Raw genomic sequence first — 12,587 nt, 5'->3', positions numbered from 1 at the left:
TATAAAAGGGGAGGGGGACACTAAAAACGCCGGCAATTAAAACAAATTAACTTTTAAAACATAAAATCAAATTAAAATTTGGTTGCCGGGGGTGACAATGCATTCCAGTCCCTCCGGTGCCCACCTCTCGCGGAAGGCCGCGAGCGTACCGGTGGACACCACGTGCTCCATCTCTAGGGACACCCTGGCCCGGATGTACGCGTGGAAGAGAGGCAGGCAGTCAGGCTGAATGACCCCCTCGACCACCCGCTGCCTGGACCGGCTGATGGCACCCTTGGCCGTGCCCAGGAGCAGTCCTACGAGGAGGCCCTCGGACCTACCCGCTCCCCTCCGCACAGGGTGCCCAAAGATCAGGAGTGTGGGACTGAAGTGCAACCAGAAATTGAGGAGCAGCCCCTTTAAATAATAAAATAGGGGCTGCAACCTCGCACACTCCATAAAAACATGGAACACGGACTCTTCCAGACCGCAGAAATTGCAGGCGGCCTGGGAGTCCGTGAACCGGCTTAAAAATTTGTTGCACGGCACTGCTCCGTGCACCACCCTCAAGGCCAAGTCCCCGATAAATCGTGGGAGGACTCCCGCGTAGAGTGCACTCCATCGGGGACCCCCGCCTCCTCCGGACGGCAAGATGGTATGCCATGGCGTGTCCGGACGGCAGACGAGGATGGCAAGGTTGAGAGTGTGCAGGAGCAGCCCGTACAGGAAACCCCTCCGCGCAGAACTGAAAGGCACGGAGGGGATTTCCCCGAGGCGGCTCAAGTTGTGAGGCGCCGGCTCCCGAGGGAGGTTCCGGGGTTTGGCGCCGATGAGGAATTCCGTCCGGACGGGGGTCAGTTCGGACGGGATCTCCCCACATGCTTGAGCCTTCTCGATGCACCTAACGGAGTCAGGGCCCAGAGCTGTTTTTAGCGACTCGATGGCATCGGTCGCGCGGCTGACGTCGGCCGAATTTAGGCGCCGCGCCAGCGTGTCTGGCGCCATCCAGCCCACTCCTCCGTCATCGAGCAGGTCTCTGACCCTGGTCACCTCACCAGCCACAGCCCTCTCGTCCGACTGCCACCTAAAACCTCGGTCGTGGAGGTACGGATTCCCGAGCAGCGGCTCCTGCAGGACAGCCGCCACTCCAGCCGGTGGAGAGCTGCGCTTGGTGCAGACTTTGTTCCAGACCCTGGTGAGTTCCTTGTAAAAGACAGGCAGCTCCTGGACGGCGGTCCTGACGCCCCCCAAGCTCACAAACAGGAGCTGCGTGTCGTAGTTGAGGCCGTGCTGCTGGCGGAAGAAATACGTCGCCAGCGCACGCCATCAACAGCTCTACAAACCTGTGAGCATACTCACAGGTGCATACATTACATCAGGCAGTACCCAAGATGCTTCCATTCTTGGGCCAGGGTTATTTGAAGATGAAGACAGATGACTCCTTGGAGATGAAGCTTATTCTCTTCAGCCATGGCTGATGACACCCTAGCACTAGTGATGGACTACAGAGTGCAGACACAATAAGTTCCATGCAACTATCAAGTTCATCGTGCAGCATACAATTGGTATCTTGAAGCATGGAGACTTAATGTCCTCATTCCAAGAAGAAATATTAGAAATGGAAGTGACCCTAAAATTAATTAGAAACTCTGAGGAATTTGTAGAAAATTCAGTATTTTTAAATGGTGGCATGGCCGTGGGGCAATCACCTTTCTCCAAACTCTCTATGCTCTTCCCTCCTATGATGGCCTCCTCAACAAGAGATAATGACATTACATTTCTGAGCCCTCCTTCCATGACGATTTTCTCTCTTCACTTTAGTGCTGACTTGTCCTGAAGCAGATAAGTAGTGTTGGAAGTTTGAAAAGATGTAAGTTTGAACAGCTCGTCAAGTAACACCCTGGCACCATCCTGAATCCAAGTCCGTTATGCAAGTAAAGGAACATTCATCATGCTGCTAGGCCATGCTGAAAGAACCTTTTGCTGTGGATTCATCTTGAGGTGTAAGTGTGACAAGAGCTCCCAATTGTAAGTTGAAGCTGCAATGTGTGGCCTGATGTTGTCTATCCATGCATGGTGTACAGGATAATCAAACTGTCACGTTTTCTGAGTGCTTTCGCATGGGACAGCTATCACAGAGTTGCCAACTCTGATTGGACATATTCCTGGAGATTTATCACATGACCTCCACCCGCCCCACCATTGGTAACCTGACTCATCCATCCTCACGATGCACCGTCTTCTCACACCGATTGGATCGCGAACAGACTCTTTGTCCCCCGATTGGATTATTCTTCACTGTCTGTACAACAACCTTCTTTCCCCATTTCCAATATTTTCATTCCAAGTCAACAAGTATTAAAAGAAAACGGGGAAAAATGCACAATTTCTTTGAATGCCCCTATGATTTTTCTCCTAGTTTACTCGCAGCAGTGTCCTGGACATTAATCTTTAATTCCTAGAAACTCCAGGGCAATCCTGGAGGGTTGGCAACCCTAAGCTATCATGTGTAACAGGTTGAGAGGAAATACATGTCATGTAAACATTGCCCATTCCTTGGTATTGGAAACCGTTAAGTAGCCCTTACCTTTCAGGTTTGTAAACCACTTGCTTATTTCATTCATGTCCTCTGGACGATGCAGATGGAATTTACTCTTGCCACTCATTCTGATTTCCTATCTTTTAGACATTGTTGAAAAGTATAGCCCAATTTCAAGAGAGCTCAATGTTAACTGGGATGAGTCTCAAGTACCAATCTCTATGGATAGGTTCCCATTACAGTGCTTAGGTTGATTATTGAAGAGCTTCAATTATCCAGGAGTACGAGTAAATGTCTTTTTTTCTAATACATTTGACGATCAATGTCTATATTTCACTTAATTTACTTAATTAAAAATGGTAAATATAACTATACAGACTTAATATCCTCATTCCAAGAAGAAGTATTAAAAATGACAGTGATCCATAAAATCAATGACATACAAAAGCAAAATACTGTGGATGCTGGAATCTGGAATAAAAACAGAAAGTGCTGGAAATCTCAGCGGGTCAGGCAGCATCTGTGGAGAGAAACAGAGTTAACATTTCGGATCGATGACCCTTCGTCAGAACCGGAGCGTGTTCAGAAAGAGCACGTTCTTAACAAGCACTGATAGGGGGAAGGGAGGAAAGAACAAAAGAGAAGGTCTGTGAGAGGGTGGAAGGCAGGAGAGATTCAAGAGACAAAAGGGATGATGGGCCGAATTCAAATGATAATGGCAGAAGTTAGAAAAATATTCGTCAAGGTAAGGTGTGAATGGCGGGATAATGACCAACTGCCATTAGAGACAAGGAGAGAAAATGAAACAGGTGGGAGGGGGGGAGGGGAGGGGGGGGGGAAAGGGAGCCAAAGATTGGCAGCGGTTGTGCTCTAAAATTGATGAACTCGATGTGGAGTCCAAAAACTGTAAAGTGCCTAAACGAAAGATGAGGTACTGTTCCTTGAGCTTACATTGAGCTTTGTTGGAACAGTGTAGGAGACTGAGGTCAAAGTTGGAATGCAGTGGAGAATTAAAGTGATAGGCGACTGGAAGCTCAGGGTCTCACGTGCAGACTGAACGGAGGTACTCCGCAAAGCGGTCACCCAATCTGCTTTTGGTCTCCCCAATGTAGAGGAGACCACATCGTAAGCAGCAAATACAGTACACTAAATTGAAAGAAGTACAAGTAAATCGCTGTTTCACCTGGAAGGAGTATTTGGGGCCCTGGATAGTGGAACGGGAGGAGCTAAAAGGGCAGGTGTTGAATCTCCTGCACTTGCACGGGAAAGTGCCCTGGGAAGGGGAGGGGCTGCTGGGGGTTACTGCAGAATGGACCAGGGTGTTGCGGAGGGAGCAGTCCCTTCGGAATGCTGAGAGTGGAGGGGAAGGGAAATTGTGATTGGTGGTGGGATCATGCTGGAGGTGGCGGAAATGGTGGAGGATGATCTGTTGAATGTGGAGGCTGGTGGGGTGAAAGGTGAGGACAAGGGGAATCCTGTCATGGTTCTGAGAGGGAGGGGAAGGGGTGAGAGTAGAGGTGTGGGAAATAGAACGGACATGGTCCAGGACCATGTTAACCACAGCAGATGGGAATCCTCAGTTGAGGAAAAAGGAAGACATGCCAGAGGCACTAGTGTGAAAGGTGGCGTCATCAGAGCAGACACGTCAGAGACGGAGATACTGAGAGATTGGAATGGAGGCCTTACAGGATGTGGGGTGGGAGGAAGTGTAGTCCAGGTAGCTGTGGGAGTTAGTGGGCTTATAGTGGATACTGGTCGAAAACCTATCCCCAGAGATGTCAAGGAAGGGAAGGGAAGAGTCGGAGGTGGACCAAATGAAGGTGAGGGTAGGGTGGAAATTGGATGCAAAGTGAATGAAATTTTCAAGTTCAGGGCGAGAGCAGGAAACGGCACCGATACAGTCATCAATGTACCGGAAAGAGGTGAGTGAGGGGACCCGAGTAGGACTGGAACAAATAATGTTCCACATATCCCTTGAAAAGGCAGGCATAGCTAGGACCCATGTAGGTTCCTGAAGCAACAGCTTTAATTTGGAGGAAGTCAGTGGAGTTAAAGGAGAAGTTGTTCAATGTGAGAACAAGTTCAGCCAGGCAGAGGAGGGTGGAGGTGGATGGGGACTGTTTGGGCCTCTGCTCGAGGAAGAAGCGCAGCGCGCTCAGGCCATCTGGTGAGGGATGGAAGTGTAGAGGGATTGGACCTCCATGGTGAAAAGGAGACGGTTGGGGCCGGAAAACTGGAAACCGTTAAAGTGATGGAGGACGTCGGAGGAGTCGCTGATGTAGGTGGGAAGAGAGTGGTCAAGGAGAGAAAAAATAGAGTCGAGATAGGAAGAAATAAGTTCTGTGGGGCAAGAACAGGCTGAAACGATGGGTCTACCGGGGCAGTCCTGTTTGTGGATCTTGGAAAGGAGGTAGAAGCAGGCTGTGCAGGGTTGGGGAACTATGAGGTTGGTGGCTGTGGAGGGAAGATCTCCAGAGGAGATGAGGTTAATGACGGTCTGGGCCTTCCACCCTATCACAGACCTTCCCTTTTGTTCTTTCTTCCCTTCTCCCTTTCAGTGCTTGTTAAGAATCTTTCTTTCCGAACACGCTCCAGTTTTGACGAAGGGCCGTCGACCCGAAACGTTAACTCTGCTTTCTCGCCACAGATGTTGCCTGACCCACTGAGATTTCCAGCATTTTCTGTTTTAAAATCAATTACATACTCTGGTCCCTGGAGAATCGACCCACATTTGTAGAAAATTCACTCTTGTTAATTAGGGACGTCTCAGAGGGACATTAATAACCCAGAACAATTAGGAAAAAATGCAACTTGCCTATCAGTGTGTGCCTCCTTAATATAAAATTAACAATGCAGCAGATGGCAACCTGAAATGTTTTTGCAAAAACTTTGATGCTTTGAGAATTCCATTGCTTTTACGATGTGCTGAGATTAAGTGCCTGCGATGGATGAGGTTGGGTAATGGTATAACTTCCTGTTATGGCAGAGCTTGGTGTGGAATAACAACAACTTGCATTTATATAGCACCTTTAATGTAGTAAAACATCCCAAGGCTCTGCAAAGGAGTGTGTTTTTAAAAATTCATTCCTGGGATGTGGAGGTCGCTGGCAAGGCCATACCGATCAGGAAAAGATGAACAGACTGGGTCTCTGTTCTCTTGAAAAGAGAAGACTGAGGAGTGACCTAATAGAGGTCTTTAAAATTATGGAAGGTTTTGATAGTGTAGACACAGAGAGAGTGTTTCCACTTGTGGGGAAGAGCAAAACTAGAGGTATCAATGTGTGGCAGTCACCAAGAAATCAACTAGGGAATTCAGAAGAAACTTCTTTACCGAGAGAGTAGTGAGAATGTGGAACTCACTACCACAAGGAGTGGTTGATGCGAATAGTATAGATGTATTAAGGGGCAGCTAGCTAAGCATAGAGGGTTAGAGGGTTATGCAGATAAGGAAGAATGGGGGGAGACTCGAGTGGAGCATAAACGCCAGCATGGACTGGTTGGGCCGAATGGCCTGTTTCTGTGCTGTATATTCTATATAATTCAAAATAATTCTACGTTATCAACCAACATTTTACACGAGCCACATAAGGAGATATCAGAACAGGTGACCAAAAGCTTGGTCAAAGAAGTAGGTTTTCAGGAGTGAGGAAGAGAGAGAGGCAGAGAGGTTTAGGGGTGGATTTTCAGAGCTTAGGCCCGGGCAGCTGAAGGCACGCCACCAATAGTGGAGCGATTAAAATCAGGGATGTGCAAGAGGCCAGAATTAGAGGAGCACAGAGATCTCAGAGGATGTAGAGCTGGAAGAGGTTACAGAAATAGGGAGGGGTAAGTCCATGGAGGGATTTGAACACAAGGATGAGAATTTGAAAATTGAGGCATTGCCAGACCTGGGGTGATGTGTGAACATGGGTTAGGAGTTAGGCAGAAGAGTTTTGGATGAGCTTACGTTTATGGAAGGTGCAAGGTAGGAGGCCGGCCAGCAGAGCATTGACTACTTCAACACAGGCATGGGTGAGAGTCGTATGTGCTTCCCTGTGTGTGTCATAAGTGTGCATGCTCCCACAAGTATATGTGACTAAACTGCACTGCCGTGCAAAAGAGAAAAGAAAAAGAAAAAAAAGAGAAAGGGAAAGAAGGGAGAGAAAGGAAGGAAGGGGAGGGAGGGGAGGGAAGGAGAGGGAAGGGAAGGGAAGGGGAAGGGGAAAGGGAGGGGGAAGAGGAAGGGAGGGGAAGGGGAAGGGAAGGATAGGAAGGGAAGGGGAGGAAGGGAGGGAGGGAGGAAGGGAGGAAGGAAGGGAGGGAGGGAGGGAGGAAGGGAGGGTGCCCCAAAGCACTTTACAGTCAGTGAAGTACTTCTGAAGTGTAATCACTGTTATAGTGTATGAAATGTGGCAGCCTATTTGCGCATTGAGTGTATTCAGCCCGTGACCTCAATTTTAACTCGGGGCAGAACTGGGTGGGGAGCGTTAGGAGTAGTTGCCAGGGTGATTGGCAAGCTCGCATACGGAGGCCCGGAGAGATTTTAGCTCCCAGGCCTCAATACATCTTTTCATTATATTTATAAATGACTTGGATGAAGGAATAGAAAGTCATATACTTACGTTTGCTGATGACACTAAATAAAGGTGGCACAGTAAATAATGTAGATGGGAGCAGAAAGTTGTAGAGGGACATTGATAGATTAAGTGAGTGGGCAAAATTGTGACAGCGAGAGTTCAATGTGGGGAAGTGTCAGGTCATCCATTTTGGACCCATGAAAGATAAATCAATGTATTTTCTAACCGGTGAAAAGCTAGAGACTGTGGTGGAACAGAGAGATTTCGGGGTCCATGTACATAAATCACTACAAGTTCGTGGACAGGTACAAAAGATAATTAAATAGGCTGATGGAATGTTGGACTTTCTCTCAGGATGGCTGGAATACAAAGAGTTGGAAGTTATGTTACAGTTGTACAGAGCTCTGGTTAGACCCCATCTGGAGCAGTTCGGGGCATCGCACCTCAGGGAGGGTATATTGGTCTTGGAGGGGGTGCAGAGCAGATTCACCAGACTGATACCGGGGCTAAAAGGTTAAATTATGAGGACAAGATGCATAGACTAGACTTGTATTCCTGGAGTATAAAATATTAATGGGTGATGTAAATGAGATGTTTAAGATGATTAAAGGATTTGATAGGGTAAATGGACAGAAACTATTTTCCCTGGTGGGGAAGTCCAGAACAAGGGGGTATCACTTTAAAATGAAAGCTGGGACGTTCAGGGGTGATGTCAGGAAACACTTCTTCACACAAATGGTGGAAATCTGGAACTCTCTCCCCCAAAATTCTGGGGCGGCTGGGTGTTAGGTAAGAGTATTAAGGGTTATGGAACCAAGGCAGGTGGATGGAGTTAAGATACAGATCAGCCATGATCTAACTGAATGGGAGAACAGGCTCGAGGGGCTGAATGGCCTCATCTCATACCTGACGATATCCGATGCTGATACTGGCTGCTCAGACTGGGAAGATATTTAGTTTTGTCACATCTGCTGGTTACTGCTGCAATCATTAAACTGTTAAATGTTTAATTACACTGAAGATTTGTAGGATATTATATTGCATAATTATACAATAACTATTTGAGTTGATTAAACCCATATTTCTCACATGGTGGATGATATAGTGACCTTGGAAAAGGTCCAAAAGAGAGCTACAAGAATGATTCCTAACTTTAAAAACTTCAGCTACTCGGATAGACTTAAGGAGCTGGGTCTATTTACTTTAGAGCAGCAGAGACTTAGAGGCGACCTGATAAGATCCATAAAATAATGAAAGGGCTCGATAGCGACCCTATTGAGAGATTATTCCAGTTTAACAGATTGGGGATATGAATTTAAACTATGCAAGAGTAGGACTAGAATGGATGTTAGGCGGTTCTTCTTTCCTGGGACAGTACTGAGCCTCTGGAATACATTGCCGGCTGGTGTGGTGGGTGCTGACTCTCTACCTGCAACAGGGAGCTGGACCGCTTCCTGACGGGGGCCGAGAGCACATCACAAGTGTCTTTATACATAAAACTGGGTCCGTGTGATCTCCTGGAATAGTTTAATTCGCCTGAGGGGGTTGAAGAGGAATATTCCAGAGTATTTTCCCCCTTACTGGCTCTGGGTTTTTAATCTGCTTTCTTTTGCCTCTCCCAGGAGGTTACATAGGTGGCGTGGTGTGGGGAGGGGGAGTGGTGGGGGAGGGGGGGGCAGGGGTGGGTGGCGTGGTGGTGGAGAGGTGTCTAATCATGATGTTCCAGCCATCATGAGTGTTGGGCAGGCTTCGTGGATCAGCTTGTCTTTTCCTGCATACATTTGTTTATTTGGATACTAACTTAAAGAAGACTACCTAAATAGGGGCCGAGATAGAATGGATAGGAAGGACATATTTCCCTTAGCAGAGGGGTCAATAACCAGGGGTCATAGATTTAAAGTAATTGGTAGAAGGATTAGAGGGGATTTGAAGGAAAATATCTTCACCCAGGGGGTGGTGGGGGTCTGGAACACACTGCCTGAAAGGGTGGTCGAGGCAGAGACCCTCACCACATTTAGAAGGTACTTGGATGTGCACTTAAAGAGCCGTAACCTGCAGCGCTACGCATCTAGTGCTGGAAGGTGGGATTAGGCTGGGTAGTTCTTTTCTGACCGGCACGGACATGATGGGTCGAATGGCCTCCTTCTGTGTCGTATTTTTTCTACGATTCTATTTCTATGATTCTACCCTTATCGCTCATTTTGTAAATTTGCTGCCAAGTATGCAAATAGACTGTAAGGACCAAGATATTCTCAGTGTACATTGAGCTACCTGATCTCAGTGAGGCTGGCAGTCGGCTTCAGTAATAGCACCTCAGCGACCTTGGCTGTGGGGGGGTGGGGGGAGATGCAGCCAAAGTTTCTGCTCCTGACGAATATCCAATGGCTCAGCGCAATGTACGCTAGTCTGGTTGTTGGATGAAGTTAGGATCAGGAGGAGATGTGATAGCCTTTCTGGCCAGTGGTTGATCAGCTTGTCCACATTCACTGTCCAGGGTCACAGATGAGCAATAGCCTCTAGGGTTAGATTGTGAAAGGCATACCCACCCCCTGAGTGGAACTGAACCCTACATCGGTTGCTACCTTTAGGAGAGGAAGAAAGAAAAAGAGTAGACTGCTCTTGTCACTTTATGGAGGATGGAAAATAAACTTTTCTGCCAATGATTAAAAGAGGGTGGAAAAGAAACTTGGCCAGTCTCAATGGACAGGAATGAGACCTGGGTGTCATGGTACATCAGTCATTGAAGGTTGGCATGCAGGTGATGAAGAAGGCAAATGGTATGCTGGCCTTCATAGCTAGGGGATTTAAGTATAGAAGCAGGGAGCTCTTACTGCAGTTGTACAGGGCCTTGGTGAGGCCACACCTGGAATATTGTGTTCAGTTTTGGTCTCCTAATCTGAGGAAGGACGTTCTTGCTGTTGAGGGAGTGCAGCGAAGGTTCACCAGACTGATTCCCGGGATGGCAGGACTGACATATGAGGAGAGACTGGATCGACTGGGCCTGTATTCACTGGAGTTTAGAAGGATGAGAGGGGATCTCATAGAAACATAGAAAATTCTGACGGGACTGGACAGGTTAGATGCAGGAAGAATGTTCCCAAAGTCCAGAACCAGGGGTCACAGTCTAAGGACAAGGGGTAAGCCATTTAGGACCGAGATGAGGAGAAACTTCTTCACTCGGAGTTGTTAACCCGTGGAATTCTCTACCGCAGAGAGTTGTTGATGCCAGTTTGTTGGATATATTCAAGAGGGAATTAGATATGACCCTTACGGCTAAAGGGATCAAGGGGTATGGAGAGAAAGCAGGAAAGGGGTACTGAGGTGAATGATCAGCCATGATCTTATTGAATGGTGGTGCAGGCTCGAAGGGCCGAATGGCCTACTCCTGCACCTATTTTCTATGTTTCTATGGAATAACCCTCTTCATTCACCTCCACCCAACCAGCTTGAATGGGAGATGCAGCATTCACATAGAGGGACTGATTAACCTTAGAGGTCATGGGGAAATTGCCCCCTCGTTAAGTATGGAATGACCAGGTTGTGGCAAGAGATGCTTCCTTACCTCTTTCTGTCCCCCAAAGGAGAGATGTGGAGAATTATTTTTAACGCAGCGAGTTGTTACAGTCGGCAATGCACTGCCTGAAAGGGGGCTGAAAGCAGATTCAACAGCAACTTACAAAAGGGAATTGGATACATATTTGAAAAGGAAACATTGCAGGGCTATGGGGAAAGAGTGGGGGGGAGTGGGACTAATTGGATAGCTCTTTCAAAGAGCCAGCACAGGCACAGTGGGCCAAATAGCCTCCTTCTGAGCCTTATGATTCTATTATTCCCAAATGAAGGTCTGGAAAAGAGTGCTCATAAAGAGTCTAGACTGGTCTGTGAGAAAATTATATCCATGACTGAAATTGTATAAATTGTGAATGATTTTGAAGTCATTCTGTCGGAACTGTTTCCTTCAAACCAAATTGCATGAGGTGAGGCACTCCAGAGCTCAGGAGACCTGCGTAGTGACTGCTCGTCAAAATCATTCCTTCGCTCCTTCAGTGGCCTTTGAGATTTGTTCCAGGCCATTAATCCACATTCTAATAGGGGAGATTAACTGTTCACTGACATGAAAGGCTTAGCCACTCCATCTGTATAACTTTCAATAGACAATTCAGCCTAGAACTTCTGTTTAAGCGTAACACTAGCAACTGGGATTAACCATAATAATTTCCCACATTGCAGTGGGAATAAAGTCACTGAGGGGTATGCCACACACTAGGGCTAATCAGAATTCTCCCCAAATAGAAACAAAGATCTGAACGCAAACTCCTCTGCTGTTCAATTTCTTACTCTTAACAATGGTTTTATCAAGAACCCTGCATTGATCAAGGTACTAAGAAAGAAAAAAGACTTGCATTTATATAGCGCCTTTCGTAACCTCAGGGCATCCCAAAGTGCTTTACAGTCAATGAAGTGCTTTTTGAAGTGTAGTCACTGTTATGATGAGGGAAATGAGGCAGTCAATTTGCGCACAGCAAGGTCCCACAAACAACAATGTGATAATGTCAGATTTTCATCGCTCCACAATGGGTTGCCGTACCTTCAGCTGCCTAGGCTCTAAGCTCTGTAATTCCTTCCCTAAACCTCGCCATCTCTCTCTCCTCATTTAAGATATTCCTTAAAATCTATCTCTTTATCCAAGCTTTTGGATACCTGTACTAATATCTCCTTATGTGGCTCGGTGTGAAATTATATTCGATAGTCGCTTCTGTGAAGCACCTTGGAACATTTTACTACAGTAAAGGAGCTATATAAATGCAAGTTGTTGTTTTTTTTAATTTTTTTATTCGTTGCCAATCTTTCCAATTCTTTGTCAAATCACAAACGCCAGAGGTCACCTTGCACACATCAAGGATCACTCTGCGCCAATGCTCTTAGCCAAAAGGCCTAGAGCCACTGCACCGTTCCTGGAAGTACTGCAATACCAGGTTCGTGCCATGGAGGTGGATGGGTCAGGTCCCCCACACACCTCCGTGGAGGTGGATGGGTCAAACCACCCCACCCACCTCCTATTTCCAAAAAGCATAGGAGAATCACCTTCCTGATCCAGGGAAAACCACGTTGGGGTCATGGTTACTCCCCTGTCAGGTCAGTTACGCATGATCTTAGCCAAAAGGCCGAGCAAGTTGTTGTTTTTTTTTTGAAATTCGTAGCTAATCGTTCCAATTCTTTGTCAAATCACAAACGCCAGAGGTCACCTTGGGCCCATTCAAGGATCACTCTGCGCCAATGCTCTTAGCCAAAAGGCCTAGAGCCACTGCACCGTTCCTGGAAGTACTGCAATACCAGGTTCGTACCATGGAGGTGGATGGGTCAGGTCCTCCACACACCTCCGTGGAGGTGGATGGGTCAAGTCACTCCACCCACCTCCTATTTCCAAAAAAGCAAGCATATACCTTCCTGATCCAGGGAGAACCACCTTGGGGTTATGGTGTTACAACCCAATCTGTGACCTGTGCTCAGAT

At 47.1% G+C, this 12,587-nt stretch overlaps 1 pseudogene; it reads right to left on the bottom strand.

The window, feature by feature from the left end:
• Positions 1–12,013: 12,013 nt before the first annotated feature.
• On the bottom strand, positions 12,014–12,252 carry LOC139263641 (U2 spliceosomal RNA; annotated as a pseudogene).
• Positions 12,253–12,587: the final 335 nt, after the last annotated feature.

This window comes from Pristiophorus japonicus, chromosome 4 (assembly GCF_044704955.1).
Source record: "Pristiophorus japonicus isolate sPriJap1 chromosome 4, sPriJap1.hap1, whole genome shotgun sequence".
In the NCBI taxonomy this organism is placed as follows: Eukaryota; Metazoa; Chordata; class Chondrichthyes; family Pristiophoridae; genus Pristiophorus; species Pristiophorus japonicus.
The sequence above is the reverse complement of the archived record's forward strand: the minus strand, read 5'-3'. Positions and strand labels throughout refer to the sequence as shown.